Genomic DNA, 22,484 nt, shown 5'->3' on the forward strand with positions numbered 1-22,484 from the left:
CAGCCTGCACAAGGGGAGGAAAGGGAGAGGCTGTAATTTCAGGAGATTGCTTTAATTAAAGAAGACTATCAATAGTTTCCTTGTTTGTGTCCGAAACCTTATCACATAGTAAAAGAGAGACAGGTGAGAAGTACAAGACATGCAGGAGGAGGAGGAAAAGGAAGGTGGTGGAGGAAAGAGAAGAAGGAAGTACGAGGAGGTTGAGGAAGGAGGAGAAGAAATAGATGGAGAGATAATGAGGAACAAGGAGAAAGAAGACAAGTTGGTAGCTACAGGAAGACAATGGAGATTGTAAGGAAGAGGATGAGAGAGGGAGAGGGGAAGAGAATTAAAATAAAAAGAGCAAGAGGAGGAAAATAATAAGGATGAGATGGACACAGGAGCTAGAGATAAAGAAGGAGGAAAGGTGTTTAAATACAATAGCAATTGTAAAAGAATGGAAGGCCACGAGCAGGGCTAGAACAAGGGGTAGGCCTAGGGCACAAGCCATACCTCCCACACTGGGGGGCGCTGTTCTGGCCCTCAATATTAATCAATGGTATGTGCAGCGCAATGTTACCTATGCATTGACGTTTGCACCACCTGGACGAGAAGAAGCATGGGAGCAAGAAGGAGGCTGCAGGTAGCGCAGGTGAGTATGCTACATATATACTAGAAGCATGTACTGGGCTATCTAAATACTGGGAATATGTTCTGGGCTACCTATATATTGGGGGCATGTGCTGGCTTACATTGATACTTGGGGCATGTGCTGGGCTACCTATATGCTTTGGGCTTGTGCTTGCATGGGCTACCTATATGCTTGTGGCATGTGCTGGCTAACGTAAATACTATGAGCATTGCTGGGTTACCTATATATACAGTGGATATGGAAATAATTCAGAATTTGTTTAATTTTTTCATTCTTTGTTTCATGACAGCCAATTAGAAAATCAGAAAGGTTTTTTTGCTCCAAAAATCTTCACTCTGCACCACATCTTGACAGAAAAAAGAATGAAAATATAGATACTGTTGCTAATTTATTATAACAAGAAAAACTAGAAGGAGTATTCCGACTCTTTCCTGCAGATCCTCTCCAGTTTCCTCAGGTTGCATGGTGAACGTTGGTGGTTGTCCATTTTCAAGTCTCTCCAGAGACGCTTAATTGGATTTAGGTCAGGGCTCTGGCTGAGTCAGTCAAGAATGGTCACAGGGTTGTTCTGAAGCCAAATCTTTGCTATTTTAGCTGTGTGCTTAGGGTCATTGTCTTGTTCGAAGGTGAACCTTTGGCCCAGTCTGAGCACTCTGGAAGAGGTTTTCATCCAGAATATCTCTTTACTTGGCTGCATTCATCTTTCCTTAAATTGCAACCAGTCATCTTGTTCCTGCAAATGAAAAACATAGCAGAACATTATGCTGCCACCACAATATATCACTGTTGGAATTGTATTAGACAGGTGATGAGCAATGCCTGGTTTACTGCACTCATACCGGTTTTAATTAACACCAAAAAGTTCAATCTTTTTGTCTCAGACCAGAGAATCTTATTTCTCATAGTCTGAGAGTCCTTCATGTGCTTTTTTGAAATTTTTATGTGGTCTTCATATGTCTTGCACTGAGGAAAGGCTATCGTCAGCACATCTAATAGAGGCCCTACTGGTGGGGGGCTGCAGTGATAGCTGACTTTGTGAAACTTTCTTCCTAATGCATCTCTGGGGCTCAGCCACAGTGATCTTGGGGTTCATTTTTACCTCTCTCACCAAAGCTCTTTTCCTACAATTGCTTAGTTTGGCTGGATGGTCTGGTCGAGGAAGTCATGGTTTTCCCAAACTTCTTCCATTTAAGGATTATGGTGGCCACTGTGCTCTTAGGAACCTAAGAACCTGCAGAAATTATTTTGTAACATTGGCCAGATCTGTGCATTGCCTCAATTCTGTCTTTGAGCTCCTTGAGCAGTTCCTTAGACCTCATGATTCTCATGTGCTCTGACATGCACTGTGAGCTGTGAGGTCTTATATAGACAAGTGTGTGCCTTTTCTAAAGAATTCCAAACAGTCTAATTAAACACAGCTGGGCTCAGGTGAAGGAGTAGAACTACGTCAAGGAGGAACAGACGGATGCATGTTAAATATGAGCGTTGCAGCAAAGGGTCTGAATACTTATGACCATGTGATATTTTAGTTTTTCTTGTTTAATAAATTAGCAAAAATATCTACATTTCTGTTTTTTTCTGTCAAGATGTTTTTTAATTTTACCAATTTTCTGCAATGAAACAAAGAGTGAAAAATGTGAAGGGGTCTGAATGTCCTCACCCACTGTACCATGCGCATGTGCTGGGATACCTACACTCACCAGCCACTTTATTAGGTACACCTGTCCAACTGCTCGTTAACACTTAATTTCTAATCAGCCAATCACATGGCGGCAACTCAGTGCATTTAGGCATGTAGACATGGTCAAGACAATCTCCTGCAGTTCAAACCGAGCATCAGTATGGGGAAGAAAGGTGATTTGAGTACCTTTGAACGTGGCATGGTTGTTGGTGCCAGAAGGGCTGGTCTGAGTATTTCAGAAACTGCTGATCTACTGGGATTTTCATGCACAACCATCTCTAGGGTTTACAGAGAATGGTCCGAAAAAGAAAAAACATCCAGTGAGCGGCAGTTCTGTGGGCGGAAATGCCTTGTTGATGCCAGAGGTCAGAGGAGAATGGGCAGACTGGTTCGAGCTGATAGAAAGGCAACAGTGACTCAAATCGCCACCCGTTACAACCAAGGTAGGCAGAAGAGCATCTCTGAACGCACAGTACGTCAAACTTTGAGGCAGATGGGCTACAGCAGCAAAAGACCACACCGGGTGCCACTCCTTTCAGCTAAGAACAGGAAACTGAGGCTACAATTTGCACAAGCTCATCAAAATTGGACAGTAGAGGATTGGAAAAACGTTGCCTGGTCTGATGAGTCTCAATTTCTGCTGCGACATTCGGATGGTAGGGTCAAATTTGGCGTCAACAACATGAAAGCATGGATCCATCCTGCCTTGTATCAACGGTTCAGGCTGGTGGTGGTGGTGTCATGGTGTGGGGAATATTTTCTTGGAACTCTTTGGGCCCCTTGGTACCAATTGAGCATCGTTGCAACGCCACAGCCTACCTGAGTATTGCTGCTGACCATGTCCATTCCTTTATGACCACAATGTACCCAACATCTGATGGCTAGTTTCAGCAGGATAATGCGCCATGTCATAAAGCTGGAATCATCTCAGACTGGGTTCTTGAACATGACAATGAGTTCACTGTACTCAAATGGCCTCCACAGTCACCAGATCTCAATCCAATAGAGCATCTTTGGGATGTGGTGGAACGGGAGATTCGCATCATGGATGTGCAGCCGACAAATCTGCGGCAACTGTGTGATGCCATCATGTCAATATGGACCAAAATCTCGGAGGAATGCTTCCAGCACCTTGTTGAATCTATGCCACGAAGAATTGAGGCAGTTCTGAAGGCAAAAGGGGGTCCAACCCGTTACTAGCATGGTGTACCTAATAAAGTGGCCGGTGAGTGTATATGTAAGGGTCATGTTCTGGTTTTCGTTACCTTTATACTATATATATTTGTGCAATATTTACTGCTGGTAGACCTAATTGCAGATGATCAGGTGCAGGTGGCTGCTTAGATTTCTTTCTTATGATTTTTAAGGGAGACTTAAATTTTTGTCCTCGGGATTGACCCTTTTTTTGATGCGTTTTTCATACAATTTGCAAGGGTAGGGGGGCTCAATATTGCTTAGGTAGAAAAATGCCTTGTCTGGGCCATGCTTAGGAGGCAGTATTATATATTCTTCTCTAGAATCAGTACTGTATTAGCTATATTTTTATAAGTACTAGAAGTATTATAGTAGATATTATTATACATAACAATAATAACAATAACAATATTTATAATAGTTATAATATTATAGTTCTATTCCTGTACATAAAATTAGTATTATAGTAAATATTCACATACCTAAAAGCATTATTATAATACATTTATTCTTCTACAGAGGAGCACTATTATAGTAGTTATATTTTTGTACATTTATGGCAGAATTATAGTACTTATACTTTTGGAAGTACTGCTCTGTATTATAGTAGTACTCATGTCATTCGTTTGTTTGTAAGTGTGTTCTCACTTGGTATGTTTCGCCCATTCTGAGCTAAAGCCCTGTAACAGGCATAGAAAAAAACTTTCTTTGTTATTTTATGGTATGGTAGCAACTAGAAATATAATTCATGTACACAAGGGACAGAATTACAAAATACATATAGTCTTGTAAATGGAAAGACGAATTGAAGGAAATCTACCATCAAAATCAAGCATGATAAACCAGGGGCACTTATATATCCAGGCACCATGAGAGTGGTAATCTTCTTATATTTGCTATCCATGGCCTCCTTCCTTCTAAAATCACTTTTACATTTATGCTAATGAGTCGAAAGTGCTCTGGGGCCGTTACAGGAGCCCCTCTGTGTTGTACATTCACAGGATATTTGGGAACTATGCTCGAATTGATACTGTTTTGAAGGAAAAGGGTGGACACATTAATTGATATAGTTTAGATTTATAATTTGTTCATTAACTTTTCATTTTTCTCAATTGATCAAATGAAACTGCTTTGTGTAAAAATCATATACAAATTATATTTGCAATGTGAAATTGTGTGAAGAATTTAATATTTATTAGTTAAAATACTCTTAGTTCTGTACATTGGGTTTTATGATGTTTAAAAATTTCTCTCTGTAGAGTGTTCTGGTGATTGAATAAATCCTCTGATTTACAGGACACTGATGCAGTAAATGACTCCACATGAGTCTTTAAAATTTAAATGAATTATTTAACAGAGCTCAAGACTTAGCATTAAAAAGCGATCATGCTTTCTCTGCCTGCAGAACGCTTTTACGGAGCTGTTAATTAGGTTAACGGCCCCACAAAAAAAAGAAATTAGTAGTTAATTAAAAGCCTCTCATACTTTCTGACTAACAACTGGTTAACAACGAGCACAAAGAGACCCCCATTTGTTCACCAAAATCAATGCTACACGACTCAAATTAAATCTCTGCCTTTGGGCATGGCGAGCCATTGAATGGAGCGATGCCAAAGTCTGCTGAATTACCACTGGCCAGCATTCATCCTCAGCTAGATAACTAACTGGCTGACAACTGGTGTAGAATATATCAAAACAGAACGTCTTGGAAGTGTAGTATGCACTGTTCAGCCCAACATTAAAACCAAATAAAATGAATTATTGATTGATTGACAGTTATGGCACCTGTCAAGTGGTGGTATACATTAGGCAACATATGAACAATCAGTTCTTTGAGACACTTTGAAGCATAGAAAATGGATCTGAGTGACTTTGGGAACAGCCAAATTATGACTGGGTCAAAACTGGGTCAAAAATTTCCTTAATGGTAGGTCACCAAAAATGGTCCAAAGTAGGACTACTGATCACCAAGAGGGTCTTAGATGCCCATTAATGCACATGCAGTGCGACTACTTAGCCAGTTTGTCAAATCCCACTACATAGTGGATGGAGATTTCAACGTTTTATACTGTACACTATATAGGCCAGTGCCTGTTATTGATCAAAGCCCGTCCATCTTGATATTGATGACCTATCATTAGGATATAAACAATACCAAATTCCTGGGAATTTTGTTTTAAATTTTAATAGCTGATCAATGTGTGTGCAATATAATCTTATGATTGTCAATCAAAATGAAAATCAAATTTGCCATCTTTGTTGGTGTGTAAATGAGCAGAAGAAATTTTTGTAGATCTTATGGCTTTCTGTTTACAATGTGAATGACATCAGCATTAGAGGTCAACTGCTTAATCCTGAAACGGAGGGTATTGTCAGCAGTCATAGACTTACAAGCCAAAAAATAAGTTAATTATACTATAAGAGGGCGGTTCAATAAGTACCCATGTTTGACGACAGGGGGCGTTCCTGAGGGAAGTTGGTGTTATCATCGTGTGCTGCCATCTATCAAACGACGGCAAAACAAATTGCAGACTGATTGATGGGTTAGTTTGGATTTGGCAGCCATTTGAGTAAGACGTGTTTTGTGATTTTCGCTAAGATGGAAAAAGATCAGTATCGTTTGGTAATTCGCTCTTTGTTTTTGGATGGGATAAAATGCGAGAAGATAAAAGGAAAGTTGGATGCTGTTTATGGGGACACTTCGCCATCTATGACAACAGTTAGATATTGGTTCAACTAATTTAAATGGGGGCCAGGCAGACATGGTTACCGAGGAAAACATTCCAAAAAGTCCACGACATGATACTCACTGATCGAAAAACGAAAGTGCGCAAAGTAGCAGAGGCCGTAGGTGTGTCGACCGGAATGGCAATTAATATTTTACATGATAAGTTGGGGATGAAAAAATTGTCGTCCCGATGGGTGCCGCGATTGCTCACAGTGGACAACAAATGGATGCGGCTGTTAACTTTGAAGCAGTGTTTGGAGCAATTTAAGAGCAATCCGAATGAGTTTTTGTATTGATGAAACCTGGATTCATCATTACACACCAGAAACTAAGAAACAATCAAAACAATGGATTTCTCCCGGTAAATCTGCTCCAAAGAAAGCAAAGACGGTCCCATCGGCCGGAAAGGTCATGGCAACACTTTTTTGGGATGCGAACGGCGTCATCCACTTGGATTTTTTAGAAAAAGGAAGAACGATCACTGGACAATAGTACAGTAAGTTATTGGACTGCTTTAGACAAAAAAATTGAAGAAGAAACGGCCGCGTTTGGCAAAAAAGAAGGTGCTGTTTCACCACGATAATGCACCAGCACATTCATCCGGAGTTGTCGCCGCCAAACTGCATGAAATGCGTTATAACTTGCTGCCGCAACCCCCATATTCACCCGATCTGGCTCCCTGCGACTTTTGCTTGTTCCCTAACATGAAAAACTGGCTTGCGGGAAAAGAATTTAGCTCAAACAAGGAAGTCATCGCCGAGACAGAGGCGTATCTTGGAGAGTTTGTATGACAAATCCTATTTTTTGGAGGGGTTACAAAAATGGCAGGAACGTTTGGAGAAGTGTATCTTTCTAAAAGGGGACTATGTTGAAAAATACAAAAAATTTTTTTTTAAAAAAGATTGAACCGCCCTCGTAGTATTAGATTTGTAGATTTCATGCATGATCACAAAATAAATTATATTACTATGTTATTTAGATTGAGATTGGAGCTGTTACAACCACTCAGTCATGTTATAAAGGTTATCAGCAGGAATAGATGTAATAGTTTTCATTATACTCTGAGAGAAGATTACTTTTTTCTTTTTTGGATTAAATACACTTCTAATGACTCTGATAACAATTCTCCATTCCATACATTTTTACAATGAGAACATTTCTGCTCTGTGCCTCCTCTTAGTTGTTCTTCCAGCCCACAGAAATCTTCCAGAGGTGAGAAAATGGGCATTTGTGCAGTAACAATGTGTTAAATCTGGAAACTTCAAACAAGGATCCATCATTCTATCAATAGCCAACAAAACCCTCCTGTGATTCTTGTGGATTTGATGCTGGAGCTGCTGTTCAGGATGCAGCGGCCCTTTTGTAGTGTTAGCCTGGCCAGTCTCTCGTGAAAAGAATCTATTGTTCAATAAAAAATATGTCCGGATCTGTGCTCCACTGCGCTGAAAAAATGGTAGTTGATTTAAAAGAACCATCTTGTCTAGAGACGGGATTAGCAGATTAAGAGAGAATGTCATTTTCTTTCTAATGTACGGTAACTTTGCTGCTGCATACAAGAAAAAAGGCAACATTTTAAGACCCAAACTCATGCAAACTTGTTAAAAAAGTAACTGAGTAACCTAAAGTGGTGCTTCTGTCCTGCTTCATCTTTAACCAACTATTCTGCTCTGTAACTTCCTGACATATTCTGTGGACATATAAATGATACAGTTGTTCATGGTTATGTTTATGAATAACAATTTTTAATATCAATTTAGATGAGGTCTATACAGCTGGTAGCAGTACATAATGAAACAGATTGCGGGGTATTACAGAGTTCATTGCCGACAATGCAATGCAGTAGTGTTTCGACTCTTACATTATTTCACATCATGTCAAGAATTATATGCTTTTTATCTTTGTTACATTCAAAGTTGCTGTTTACACAACTAAAAAAAGTTAAAAAAACAAATGCCCATCAGTCTTAATAAATCTGTCCAGTTATGTTAGGACACTTTAAAGTACCAGTGCAGTGACACCCGGACCCTATGTCTGGTGTTCCCTCTGCATTTGTAGTATAGCATTTTTGTGCCAAAGAATGGTGCATTACAGTGATGTTCATATTTCCAGCAGAGGTGGGATCTGTCAATTCTTACTTCTGGACCAGTGAAAAGCTAGTCAGAGACCCAGATTCCCCCATTGAATCCTCTGGACACTAGGGGGCCATTAATCATAGTGGGTCTCAGGTTCACCTATTTTTGCGCCTGGTTTGTTCTTTTTTTTTTGGCTTGAGATCTATGATGGATCCAGTTCTGCCTTAGTAAATGCGTTTTGGAATTGTCTCATGTCCGACTCATTTGCGCCTAAATTTGTGCCAAATTTGTCTCAAATTGTTAGATCTCATTTGTGACCAATAATGAAAGTAGACTGAGAAAAGGTGACAGAACGTTCAGGGCTTCATCCCTGCACAAAAAAACTATCATTGTGATGTAACTGCAGGGACTAAAAGAGATGTTAAAAAAAAAAATTCTTGCTGAAATGAGTCTTTGCCTTTTTTATTATAATGTACAGAAAATGGAGTCTGATAATATTCTCAGATCTGTACAAAAAGACAATAATCACTTACAGAGATGATCCTATAGAAAGTGATGAAGTCGTTACTGGAGAAATTTTATATTTTAAAACTGCTCCGAAGTATTTTCCATGTTGCATAGAGGGAATTTTTCATTTTTGGAACCTAAAATTTATGTATTTAGTAATGAAAAGTGATTTTTTTTTGGAAGTGCACCTGCTCTGAGTAGGTGCATTTTTGCACCTATTTTGCACCATTTTAGGCGCAAATTAGTGATAGATCCCGAGCAAACATCTGTATAGCAGGCACTCACTATGTCAGATAAGGCGCTGGGACTCAAAACCACTAAGTACCGAACATGCGGCAGAAAATGGCGTATAAATGCGCCAAATTAACGAGATACGCCAGATTTTTGTGCAAAAAAACGCTCAAAACAGTTTAACAAACTATGATTAATGTCCCCCTAGGTCTAGTTGAAGTGTATGGCAGAGACAGAATGCCGTTATCCTGGCATAGAAGACACAAGGATGTCACTCTATTAAGGATCAAGGTAAGGTGAGTAAAAAGGTTTATTTTTCTTTTGTTTAGTGAAAACTGAAGGTTGTCACAATAAACAAAAAAAATTATGGTTTACATAAAACAAGGAAAACCAAAAGGGACACAATGAATAAAACAGCAATGAATAAAACAATAAAACAATGAAAAAACTTCCAAAGATACTATAAATATGAAGACAAATACATCTTGGCATCCTTTGTGCAGCGCTGTGTAATCTGTGTTTGCTATATAAATAAAGGAATTATTATTATTAATTATAAAAAATTATTATCTTGAAGACAAAAACTAAATTGCAATAGAAACTACAGGATCGACAAAATAAAGAAAAAGTACAAAGGGAAGGGGCTGAATAAAGTAAGCTATGGGCTTTGGGTAGCACTATAAAGAGGGAAACAAAAGGTAACACTATACAAAGTATAGGGAGGTCCAAAGAGAGAGAGCCAAATGGAAAATATGCAAAAAGTGAAGCGAGAAGCCAACTTTAAGTCAACAGATGGCATGTTTACAAGTAGTGTTTAACACTATACTGCCAAAATATGAAAATGATGTCTATCCATATGTATCAGTATGATTGTATTGGTACATCACTATGTGGTAGTTATGGTACAGGCCAAGCAGTGGCCGTATTATCTGGGCCTTGTGGAGCAGTATTACTGGTAATATTTTCCTCTGCATGTTCGTGTTTGTTCAGTAGCCATATTTAAGTAATATTAACCACTATCATATTATGGTAATATTTACTCATGGTACAACAATATTATTGGTAATATTGGTCTCTGCATTATTTGGTAACAGAATGGTGGGGTACTTCTGGTCTTGTATAGTAGTATTTTGGTTATATTGGTCCTTGTATTGTTCTTTTGGTTTATTAATTGTGTTAAGGTAATGAAATCACTGTATATTCAGATCTTGCATGGGTGGGTTAAATCACAGGTGACCCAATCTGCTATAATGGAGTTGTGGGGAAAATATGCCGGTTTTCAGGGATTTAGGGCTTTCCCATATACAGGCAGTCCCCGGGTTACGTACAAGATAGGTTCTGTAGATTTGTTCTTAAGTTGAATTTGTACGTAAGTCGGAACTGTATACTTTATAATTGTAAACCCAGCCACAATTTTTTGGGTCTCTGTGACAATTGAATTTTAAAAATGTTGGGACTGCCATAAGAACCAGTTAACACTAAAGCTTAATTGCAGACATCATTTATAACTGTTACAGCTGTTTATTGTAGCCTAGGACTAAAGTATAGTAAATTAGCAAATTCCACGGGTCCGTTTGTAACTAGGGGTTGTCTGTAAGTCGGGTGTTCTTAAGTAGGGGACCGCCTGTAGTCCATGTATATGTGTAAGATCTAAACAGCGGTATATGATGAACAGCCTTGTATGTCCAGATGATAGTAGTGGATTATAATATGGGTGTTTTGTGTAGAGTCCCAAGGCCTCATTTGATATTGAGATAATACTTAGAGGTATGGGCCCACATTTATCAAAAACAGATGCAGTTTGACTGTGAAGTGTGCAGGGTGCGCCAGATCCATGAATTGTAGCATACAAAGATGGAAAAAAGACATGTGAAAAGCTAGATGTAAAGAACTTATCTTTATTAACTATCCAAAATATATCAATCACAAACAACCCAAACCCATGATAAAAACACCTAAAAGTACAAAACAATTTGTACACAAACAATTGTTTGTAGGGGTATGGTGGCTCCAGCAACCAGCTCCCAAAACAGTAGGCAGTTTAAGACGGCCTACGTAACATTTGGCTCTGAAAATATGATTTATACCCTACATTAGCAGTGCCCACCATTTGTGAATATGGCGCCCCCTGCATTATAGAGTGCACCATCTATTTTTGTTACACCTTTAATATAGAGCATGCAACACAATTCTGTCGGACACTGCATGATAAATGTGGCAGTTTGCAGTGAAAAGAACGTGCAAATTGTGTCCTCAGCCCTACACTGCTCTGTATTACTTTACTGCATATAAGGGCACTGAACATAACTAATACACTTATTCTCTGTATATGGACACAGCAAATGACTACCACTCTTATCATTTACATATGGACACTGCACAGGACTATTGCCATTACACTGCATATATAAGCACATCACAGTTCAATGACTCCTATCCTGTATATATGGCCAAAGCGCAGTACTACTACTGCTTTCCTGTATGTTTGGACACTGAGAACACAATATTTAGAGTAGAGACAGTGGGATCATAAAGTAATTGTACACAAGTGTGGATCCCTAGGTATTGCACCTGAAAAAGTGGCTGCAAAGACTAAACATGAATCCTATTGGCCCAGGAAGGAAAAATCCCTTACCAGGATGAAGAAAAAAGCAGACTGAAAAAAGTGTATGAAAAATATAAAGAACTTTATTACATACAATAAATTTAAAATTATTAAAACATCAGGTGATGAGGGAGGAGGAATAAAGGGGACATCACCGGACAATACATGGAGGCCAGTGGATATATGTGTACAAGGGGATAGACAAACTTAAATGTTGGCGAACATTCCAAAGATATCATATCAAGGGAAATACATATTAAATCAGGTATGCGCCTAACATGAAGTTACACTATAGTGATTGTCTTACCCTGGTATGAAAGAATCGCACTCCACAGTCCGGAATGGCACCTTCCCCGACGCGCGTTTCGGCCCTATTGAGCCTTCGTCATGCACTTTTTTCAGTCTGCTTTTTTCTTCATCCTGGTAAGGGATTTTTCCTTCCTGGGACAATAGGATTCATGTTTGGACACTGAACAGAACTACTACTTAAACACAACATTTTAGTAAATTTTACTTTTAGAGAAGGGTGACCACAATTTTCATACAGCGTGGGGTCGTGTCAATATGCCCCAGATTTCTGAGAATTCTGATCCTGAATGTGTAGGTTCATTTTGGAGCTCAGTGGTGTGATGTTTGTTGCTCAGTGTTACTACGCAGTACATTTACAGTTCCTCGGGTAGTAAATGACCAGCCCATGGACCATTGTTTGGGTCCTGACAGTTATTCATGGGTGAACACTTCTCATGTGCCGATCACAATAGAGAAAGCCTGCACAGCTTCAGCAGCTTGTGATCAGGCCCATGGAATCCATGACAGTGGGCATAAGCTCTGTGAAGTTTATGGGAATAAGTATTAGCTGCTGTAAAAATGGCTAGCACCAGGGATGATGACCTCCCATGGCTTGCGTCATGATGTCACCGCGTTGGAGGGCATGTGAAGGAAAGAGAAGCTGCCAGGGGCTGCCGGAGGGTAAGTGGTTTTGTTATTTTATTAGGGGCCAATAAAAAAAATTACATTATCAGCCTTTTTTAATTAATTAAGTCCCCCACAACAAATAAATTAACGCTGCACTATATATAATACATATATTATGTAATGTAATTGTATAACTCAAATTTGGAAGATGCAATTTATTTTGGGTGCACAATATGTATTATTCCCTTCTAATAACCACTTTTTACTGAATGAAAGAAAAAGGGGGATACTTTAATATCACCTTTATTCAGTCATTTAAAATCAGGGGATAATATATATCATGTGATAATTTTATGAGGTCCAATATATAATATAATTAATTGGGAGGGCATCAAAATTTTTTGTGGGGAACACAGTGGGGCACATTTACTAAGGGCTTTGCGCCAGTTTTCCGTCAGAAATTGCACGTTCTTTCTAGTGCAATCTGCTTGCTCAGGTATTTAAGAAGTGTCTGCATGCAAAGTCTGACAGTATGTTGAAGGTTTACCAAAAAAAAAAGGTGCACGCTGTCGGGGCAGTGCAGAGGGGGCCAGATTCATGCAGAACGTGCGCCACAAAACATGACTCTGGCTCCCCCTCTGCACACTACACAGGCAAACTGCACATAGTACACACTGCACTTAGTAAATGCCCCTGTGGGGTCAGTTGTGGTGTGAGGGGGAAGCATTATTCAGGGGCATTGTATAGTTATACATGTGACTTTATACTGTAAGTATAACTGTCATGTCCATAATTGCACAGTGTGGAGATGGGCTGCACGGAGCTGAAGACATTGGGGAGTGAATGCAGCAGCGATGAGCCGTTTGCCACTATGTGCTGTAACCAAAGGAGCAGATCATTACCTGCAAGTTAATACATGCCTCTTCTACCTGCTGTACACTGGTCATTTGTATTGTGCACTGTGATTGGTGGAGAAGAACAGACTGGCAGCATCTAGACACAGTGGGGCACATTTACTTACCTGGTCCTAGGAGTTCACAAAAGTGCATTGTTCAATGATAATGCACTGTGCCGTGATTCACTAAAATCATGTGCCCGATATCCTGCATGTGTCACTTCCCCACTCAGGTCCACCGGAGTTCACCTTCTTGTTCCTGGTGTATGTAAGTGCGTTGTCTTGCGACACAAATTGTATCCCGCGCTTGGTCCAAATCAGTCGGAACGTCCGACAGGCCACTCCCCCATTTCTGTCGCATGAAGCTGGCGTGGCTGAGCCAAAATCTGATGGTGTGCGACACAATCCCCTGTCACTGGGGCATAGGAGATGCTGTGGCTAGGAGATCACTATGTTCTTGTTTTCCTATTTTAACGCTAAAATTGAGGAAAAAACAACAAATTCGGAAATTGCTCTGCACCAATTATTTTTTAACACTCTTTACCTTTAAACTCATATCCTGTTTATGACTGAAGGTTAATTAGATTTTGGAAGATGAAGGAATTGGTAATTATCTTCTTTCATGGGCCTCTCACTGAACTACCTTATTCACCCCTTTTATTCTGAAGACTTTCCCAGGTCTCTCTTGGCCGCTGTTGATCGTTGTTGGCCGAGCTCCATATTGCAACAAAGAGCCGGCATTCCTGCTGTCTGCATCTAATCTCCAGTGTCAGTCCTTGTTAATGTTTCAGCGTGAAATCAGGGGCTAAGGCTGCGTCGCTGACGAATATTAAAAGCAAATCACAATTCTGGGGAAATTCTAACAGTCTGTACATTCCGAGAACAGCATGATACAATGTAACATGTACCCAATGAAGCCTGCCAATAAGCAGTCATATGGACCGTAATACAATGTCATGTATTGCAGCCATATCTCTCATTTCTAAAATAAAATTAAAGAAAAATGTAGAACATAGCACCAAATTTATACAGTACCTTGGTGACAATTTTTCGATGTTGTCCCACTGGTTCCACTTTCAGTTTTGCGCTATGGCTTAAAGGCCCTTTCTAATGGTAAAAAAACGTGATAGGAAAAAGAAAAAAATAAGATGATAATAATATGGCATTTATTTAACTGATCTGTCATTCGTTCCCACTTCATTGTCCTGTTGTGACAATAACAAAATGGCTAGAAATCAGGGTTAAACTGACCCACCTGATCCTAGAGTGGTGCCTAGACTCTAAGCAATGGTGGGCCCAGATGTCAGGCATATAACAATTCAATGTGAAGGCCGTTAGTGCCTAGAGGTTATAATATAATATTGTGGGACCAAGGAACCCTTCAGAAACTGCTAGAAATGCCTACTTAGCCAACCACTTATCTCAAAATGAACAAGAATTTTCAGCTTTTTCATGCATTCTAAGAGGAAACAATTCCAGCACTTATCAAGGGACACAGGAACGATGAGGTTAATCTGTCTTATTTTATTGCTTTTTACTGTCTGCCCCTGTCTTTTGGAAACCCATTAGTTTGTTGCAAATTTTGAAACATTTATCAGCACATAAATTTCTCTCATAGCTGGCAGGAATATTAATGCATATTATTGCGTCCACATATTGGTACTCCTATTTAGGCATTTACATTTAATTTAATTTAATTCATTTGCTATATGTAAACATTTCTTCAATCCTGTGTGAAGATAATTTCTCATGAACGTGGTCATGTTGTCCCTTGGAAACGAGATAGCTTCCTCGGATACGACAACCTCACATTTTGGCAGCAGTGGCCAGACATGCACTATCGAGTCCTGCCTGACCACCTGGCTTCAGCAATCATTACTACAGAATGGATGTGGGACCTGCAGTAACTCCCGGACATTTCATATACAAACACCCTTTGTGTTTTTGTGCAATCACTCCAGCAGAGGTGGTCGTATCCGAGGAGTAAGTCTTGTTTCTAAGGGACCATATGACTACATTTATGAGAAATTATCTCCACATAGGAACATTTTTTTTAATAACATCTAATTGAAGAAATGTTTACATATGGCAGATTAATGAAACAGAATGTGATTGCCCAGACGAGAACACGCCTTTAAATAAATGTCCACAAAACAAACTATATACCTTCAGCTTTTTTCCCCACGGCTCCGTCTTCTCCACTTCCGGCCCGCATGCAACACTATGACGTCAAGTGGCCAGGACATGCCTCCAATATAAAGATGCGCCACTGTTAGAACTCCACTTTTCCATTACCTTTATTGATCATTATTATATATTATCAGAACAGTGAACGGAATTGTGATACTGATCAATTAAACTAATAGAGGGAGGGCTAAACGCTTTGTAACAAAGCTGCAAAAAGGAATGAGTCTGTTTTCATTCTATGAATGTAAACTGGAACAGCAAGCAAACTTGAAAATGGTGAATTATTAAGTTCAATTTACTAATGAAAGAACCACACAGCACCGAGGCTTCTCTAGAATATAGAACTGATCCATCAGATGCCCAGATCTCATTTAACCTTTGTTTTCTGTTTTTCTTCTCCGTAAATCAGACATAAAATCAACTCTAGAAATATTTTGTATCTCAGCACTTATCTTCACCCTCAGGACCAAAATTAGTGGAGGTGCTATCGGTAATGTACAGGTGTCTGTCTTGTACTATAAATGGGAAAAAAAAATATAAAATACAAATACCGAGCACTGACTACAACTAAGTAAAAAATGTTTATTGCGGCTGCACATAAGAAATAAATAAAATATGCATAAAATGCACGTAGATAATGCTCTACACATATAAAAAACTAAAGTAATAATGTAAGATAAAACTAAATACTCATAACAGACGATACAATGCATACCCTCCATCAAGAGCTTTAGATCGTATAAAGCATGTACACTCAGCGGCCACTTTATTAGGTACACCATGCTAGTAACGGGTTGGACCCCCTTTTGCCTTCAGAACTGCCTCAGTTCTTCGTGGCATAGATTCAACAAGGTGCTGGAAGCATTCCTCAGAGATTTTGGTTCATATTGACATGATGGCATCACACAGTTGCCGCAGATTTGTCGGCTGCACATCCATGATGCGAATCTCCCGTTCCACCACATCCCAAAGATGCTCTATTGGATTGAGATCTGGTGACTGTGGAGGCCATTTGAGTACTGTGAACTCATGGTCATGTTCAAGAAACCAGTCTGAGATGATTCCAGCTTTATGACATGGCGCTTTATCCTGCTGAAAGTAGCCATCAGATGTTGGGTACATTGTGGTCATAAAGGGATGGACATGGTCAGCAACAATACTCAGGTAGGCTGTGGCGTTGCAACGATGCTCAATTGGTACCAAGGGGCCCAAAAAGTGCCAAGAAAATATTCCCCACACCATGACACCACCACCACCAGCCTGAACCGTTGATACAAGGCAGGATGGATCCATGCTTTCATGTAGTTGACGCCAAATTCTGACCCTACCATCCGAATGTCGCAGCAGAAATCGAGACTCATCAGACCAGGCAACGTTTTTCCAATCTTCTACTGTCCAATTTCGATGAGCTTGTGCAAATTGTAGCCTCAGTTTCCTGTTCTTAGCTGAAAGGAGTGGCACCCGGTGTGGTCTTCTGCTGCTGTAGCCCATCTGCCTCAAAGTTCGACGTACTGTGCATTCAGAGATGCTCTTCTGCCTACCTTGGTTGTAACGGGTGGCGATTTGAGTCACTGTTGCCTTTCTATCAGCTCGAACCAGTCTGCCCATTCTCCTCTGACCTCTGGCATCAACAAGGCATTTCCGCCCACAGAACTGCCGCTCACTGGATGTTTTTTCTTTTTCGGACCATTCTCTGTAAACCCTAGAGATGGTTGTGCGTGAAAATCCCAGTAGATCAGCAGTTTCTGAAATACTCAGACCAGCCCTTCTGGCACCAACAACCATGCCACGTTCAAAGGCACTCAAATCACCTTTCTTCCCCATACTGATGCTCGGTTTGAACTGCAGGAGATTGTCTTGACCATGTCTACATGCCTAAATGCACTGAGTTGCCGCCATATGATTGGCTGATTAGAAATTAAGTGTTAACGAGCAGTTGGACAGGTGTACCTAATAAAGTGGCTGTTGAGTGTATATGGTTAAGGACGTAATGTGGTCCTTCGATTGTAGTTCAGATACACGTACATACACTGTGCAAGTAGACAAATATTTCTTCTAGCGGTACAATAGCTTAATCCATATCCCACAGATCACTCTTGGTTAGAAGTCATCAGATTGTTGTAACTCGTAAGGGTATGTCTTATAGGTTATGCCGATCTGATTGCAGAGCCGTGGGTTGTGGTTCCACATCCTCCGGTATCACATGCGCATGAGTGCCTTCTCAGTGTTGTCAGCCAGCTCATAATGGAGTTCTGGTCAACAGACCATACAAGCTCTCATGGTTTGGATCTTGATTATTCCTCCTTTGGTTACGGACAGCTGCCCCGACCATGGTCACCTGATAGCAAGTATTTATCTATGTGTATCGCTCAGTTCTCCCGACCTCTTCCACAGTAAAAGTCATAATTCTAGACGTGTTTGTGAGCCTACTGAGGAAGGAGCCGAAAATAGGCTCAGAAACGAGTTGCTACTGAGAAAGGAAACAACAATAGGCTGAGAAACGCATCTACAACTTTTACTGTGGAAGAGGTCGGGAGAACTGAGCGATACATATAGATAAATACTTGCCATCAGATGACCATTCCATTCCATTACAAGCTGGCTGATAACACTGAGTAGTCACGCATGCGCATGTGAGACTATAGGACACCGAACTACAATCCACAGCTCCGCAATCAGATCGGCATTACCTATAAGCCATACCCTTATTTGTTACAACCTGTCTGATGACTTCTAACCGTGAGTGATCTGTGGGATATGGATTAAAGGAAACCTACCATTTGATTTCATGCAATATGAAGCAAATATACCTTGAGAATGCTGTAGGTATAATGATGCAGGATCATATCTTGGTTAATCCCTGTGCTGAGTCGTTTTGCTAATAAAACAGATGTAACATTATGATAATGAAGCTATGTGGCTTCTATATCTGCTCTGGCGCTTGCTTTTCCGCTTCTCATTGCAGGAGAGTTTCTCTCTGATTGCATCATCATCATCTCCTGCAGTTCTCTTCCTGCCAGACAGAATAATCAATTGCTGCACCATCCCTTAGCTGCTGTGTATGAGTGATTCAGCTCAGGTTGATTAGTGCTTGACTAGTCATGCTTTACTTTCATTCATTTGTAATTCCAAGCTCCGTAAGCCAGTCTGTCCCAGCTTTCCCAAGGTCGTGAATGGTATAATTGTTTTTTCAGCAAAACCACTTAGCTCAGGGATTAACCAAGATATGTAGCAACACCATTCTCAAGGTATGTTTGCTTCATAATGCATGAAATCAAATGGTAGGTTTCCTTTAACCCCTTCCCGACGCCGGGTCCCGGTGCATGGAGAATGCTCGCGGGCCGAGCCCTCTCCATAGCCGGTAAGTCTTTGCTGCATATTGCAGCAAAGGCTTACCGGTAACACCCGCGATCTGTGCTAGCACCGATCGCGGGTGTTTTCTCCGCGATCGCCGCCGGCAATGCTGCCGGCGGCTTCAAAGAGATGGCGCCGCATGGGTGCCGCCATCTTGTCGTGGATCGCTGCTCCCCGATGACGTCACGGGGAGCTGCGATCCGTCGCCATGGTAACCTCGGGTGTTCCGAACACCCGAGGCTACTTCGTTTTAACCCATGCATTACAATGTGCTAATTGCACATTGTAATGCATGGGGAGTAAAATCCACATATACTGCCATACTGTAGTATGGCAGTATATGATAGGATCGATCAGACTACCTAGGGTTAGAGTACCCTAGGGAGTCTGAAAAATAGTAAAAGTAAAAATAAAAAAAAGTTTAAAAAAAAAAAATTAATAAATAAATAAAAAAACCTAAAAATTCAAATCACCCCCCTTTCCCTAGAACTGATATAAAAATAAATAAACAGTAAAAATCATAAACACATTAGGTATCACCGCGTCCGAAAATGCCCGATCTATCAAAATATGATAATGTTTTTTCACTATGTTTAACCCCGTAACGGAAAATAGCGTCCAAAGTCGAAAATGGAATTTTTTTGCCATTTTGAAAAATATAAAAAAATTAATAAAAAGTGATCAAAAGGTCGCACAGTCCCAAAAATTATAGTAATGAAAATGGCATCAAAATTTGCAAAAAATGACACTATCCACAGCTCCGTACACCAAAGTATGAAAAAGTTATTGGCCCCAGAAGATGGCAAAATTAAAAAAAAAATTTTTGTACAGGAGGTTTTAATTTTTTTAAATGTATGAAAACATTATAAAACCTATACAAATTTGGTATCCACGTGATCGTACCGACCCAAAGAATAAAGTAGACATGTCATTTGGGACGCAGAGTGAAAGCTGTAAAATCCAAGCCCACAAGAAAACGTCACAAATGTGGTTTTTCACCATTTTCACTGTATTTGGAATTTTTTTCCTGCTTCCCAGTACACGCCATAGAATATTAAATACCGTCACTATGAAGTGCAATTTGTTACGCAGAAAATAAGCCATAACACAGCTCTTTATGTGGAAAAATAAAAAAGTTATAGATTTTTGAAGTTGGTGAGTGAAAAATGGAAGTGAAAAAACTAAAAAAGGCCAAGTCGTTAAGGGGTTAAACTATTTTACCGCAAGAAGAGACTTTGTCTACTTGCACAGTGTATGTACGTGTATCTGGAACCACAACCCACGGCTCTGCAATCAGATCGGCATAACCTATAAGACATACCCTTACGAGTTACAACAATCTGATGACTTCTAACCAAGAGTGATCTGTGGGATATGGATTAAGCTATTGTACCGCTAGAAGAAATATTTGTCTACTTGCACAGTGTATGTACGTGTATCTGAACTACAATCGAAGGACCACATTATGTCCTTAACCATTTACATGCTTTATCTTTTGCTAGAACTAACCCTTGCAGCAAATAAGTATTCATCTGCATTTGAATTTGGGACATAACAATGTATCTATCACCTTAGGGACTATTGGCAACATTGTATGAAATACTGCAGTATTCAGCAATAACAACTCCCGCGCTCATAAGACCTCTGCCCAAATATGCATTTTTTTTTTCATGATATAACAGTACCATTTTATAGTTTTTCTGGCAGGGGAGGCACTTGGGCCCTTAATGCCACCATGCCATGTTGCCCAGCCTGTGTTCTTCTAAACATAATTATAACATACCAGGTATATACCATCTAAAGCTCTTGATGGAAGGCATGCATTGTATCGTCTGTTATGAGTATTGCGTTTTATCGTACATTTTTACTTTTTTTTTTATATGTCTAGAGCATTATCTATGTGCATATTATGTGTATTTTATTTATTTCTTATGTATAGCTGCAATAAACATATTTGACTTAGTGGTAGTCAGTGCTCGGTATTTGTATTTTATAAAATCAACTCTGTTGAGTAAAAGCATTAGTAATCGGATAATTCCTGGCCCCACGTTCTTGGATAGAACGGAGGAGCCACCAGTATTAATAGGTGCTGTGGAGTGAAGGCTGTTTGCTCTGTCAAGAGGGATCCTGTCTTGATGAATGACAAGGTGGAATAATAGACCCGGGTTACCATGGAAACCAGACAGCCGAGCCGTGTGTCGCGCATTTTCTCTTTCCAAAAATTAAACCAGAAGCTGAAAATAATCCCAAACCGGCAATTGCAGAACAAGTGTAATGTGATGGAGGCATTGCAGTCATATTAATTTACATTGTATTACAAGTGGTGCCATTGTGTCTATTATATTAAATTATTATTACTTTTTTATTTTTCTATTTGCAGATCTGTGAAAGGGCTTGGTTTATGCCTATATCAAATTATACTACCTAGTGTCCGCATTTAGTATTCCATCCCAGTTACTGGAAAGCTGGTACAAAATTCAAATGCGATGAAATTGTAGAAAAAAATGCACCTACGCCAATTTCTTGTGAACACAGTTTTTATGTCTTTCACTGTACGCTCAAAATGGCACCTCTTCTTTATTCCTTGAATTAATACGAGCAGGGGAATATCAAATTTATATAGGCATTTATTATATTTTATTTAATTAAAAAAAATTAAAACCTTTTGCACAAAATTTTTTTAAATTATTTCTGACACCAATAACTTTTTCATACTTCGGAGTACGCACCTGGGCAAGGTTTCATTTTTTTGTAGGACTTGACAACGTTTTAATTGTTACTATTTTGGGGACTGTATGGTCTTTTTGATCACTTTTTCCTAGATTTTTATATTTTGCAAAATGGGGTTTCAGACATTTTGGTGGTATTTTCCATTGTTTGAATAACCATTTTTATATGCTGATAGATCAGGACTTTTGGGATGTGCTGATATTTAACGTGTTACATTTTTATTTGTTTATTCTAACCTTTTTTTACTATGCAACATCATGTCTGACGAAGAGAACTAGTATTCTCGAAAGCTCACCATCAAATATACTCAGTTAGCCTCAAAAAGGTATTGCCTTATTTCTTCACTCTTCTTCTGCTCTCCATGGCTAACACGGTACACATCATCACTACTAGCTTAATGGCATTATGGCATACATGTACATCATAATGTGTTAAGGGCTTAAACAATTTGGTAAAGCCAAATTTCATGTCTTTGAAGATTCTTATTATTAATGTCAACATTTGAGTTAAAGGGGTTGTCCAGGCTTAGCAAAATCTAAATAACTGTCCTGGGTAGGCTGTAAATACAAAAAAATTCTATGCTTAACATCCCCGTGGCTTCTGTTGTCCCGCACCATGGGTGCTCTGCCACTGATGGTTTACAGAGGCAAGGTATGCCCACTCATTCAGTGCCGTGCCCCTGGTACAGCTTTGAATTTAATGCTGTACCAGGCAATCGGAAGTAGTCGGATGGGAGAGTGCTTGACTCTGTAAA

At 39.7% G+C, this 22,484-nt stretch overlaps 2 long non-coding RNA genes across 3 annotated transcripts in view; both read right to left on the reverse strand.

The window, feature by feature from the left end:
- Positions 1 to 875: 875 nt before the first annotated feature.
- On the reverse strand, positions 876 to 12,786 carry LOC140135320 (uncharacterized). The gene is made up of 2 exons (XR_011856497.1): positions 11,957 to 12,786; positions 876 to 1,364 (listed from the first exon to the last, which is right to left on the reverse strand). It is a non-coding gene; the product is annotated as an uncharacterized lncRNA (long non-coding RNA).
- Positions 12,787 to 13,488: 702 nt separating this feature from the next.
- The window catches only part of LOC140135321 (uncharacterized), a 62,349-nt gene continuing 53,353 nt past the window's right edge, over positions 13,489 to 22,484 (reverse strand). The window contains exons 2-4 of one of the 2 annotated variants that reach the window (XR_011856499.1): positions 15,626 to 15,707; positions 14,495 to 14,566; positions 13,489 to 13,935 (exon numbers count right to left, since the gene is read on the reverse strand). This is a non-coding gene — a long non-coding RNA (uncharacterized lncRNA). The remainder of the gene's footprint in view (positions 13,936 to 14,494; positions 14,567 to 15,625; positions 15,708 to 22,484) is intronic. The other variant, XR_011856498.1, reaches the window with a different exon arrangement.

Source organism: Engystomops pustulosus, chromosome 6 (genome assembly GCF_040894005.1).
Source record: "Engystomops pustulosus chromosome 6, aEngPut4.maternal, whole genome shotgun sequence".
NCBI lineage: Eukaryota > Metazoa > Chordata > Amphibia > Anura > Leptodactylidae > Engystomops > Engystomops pustulosus.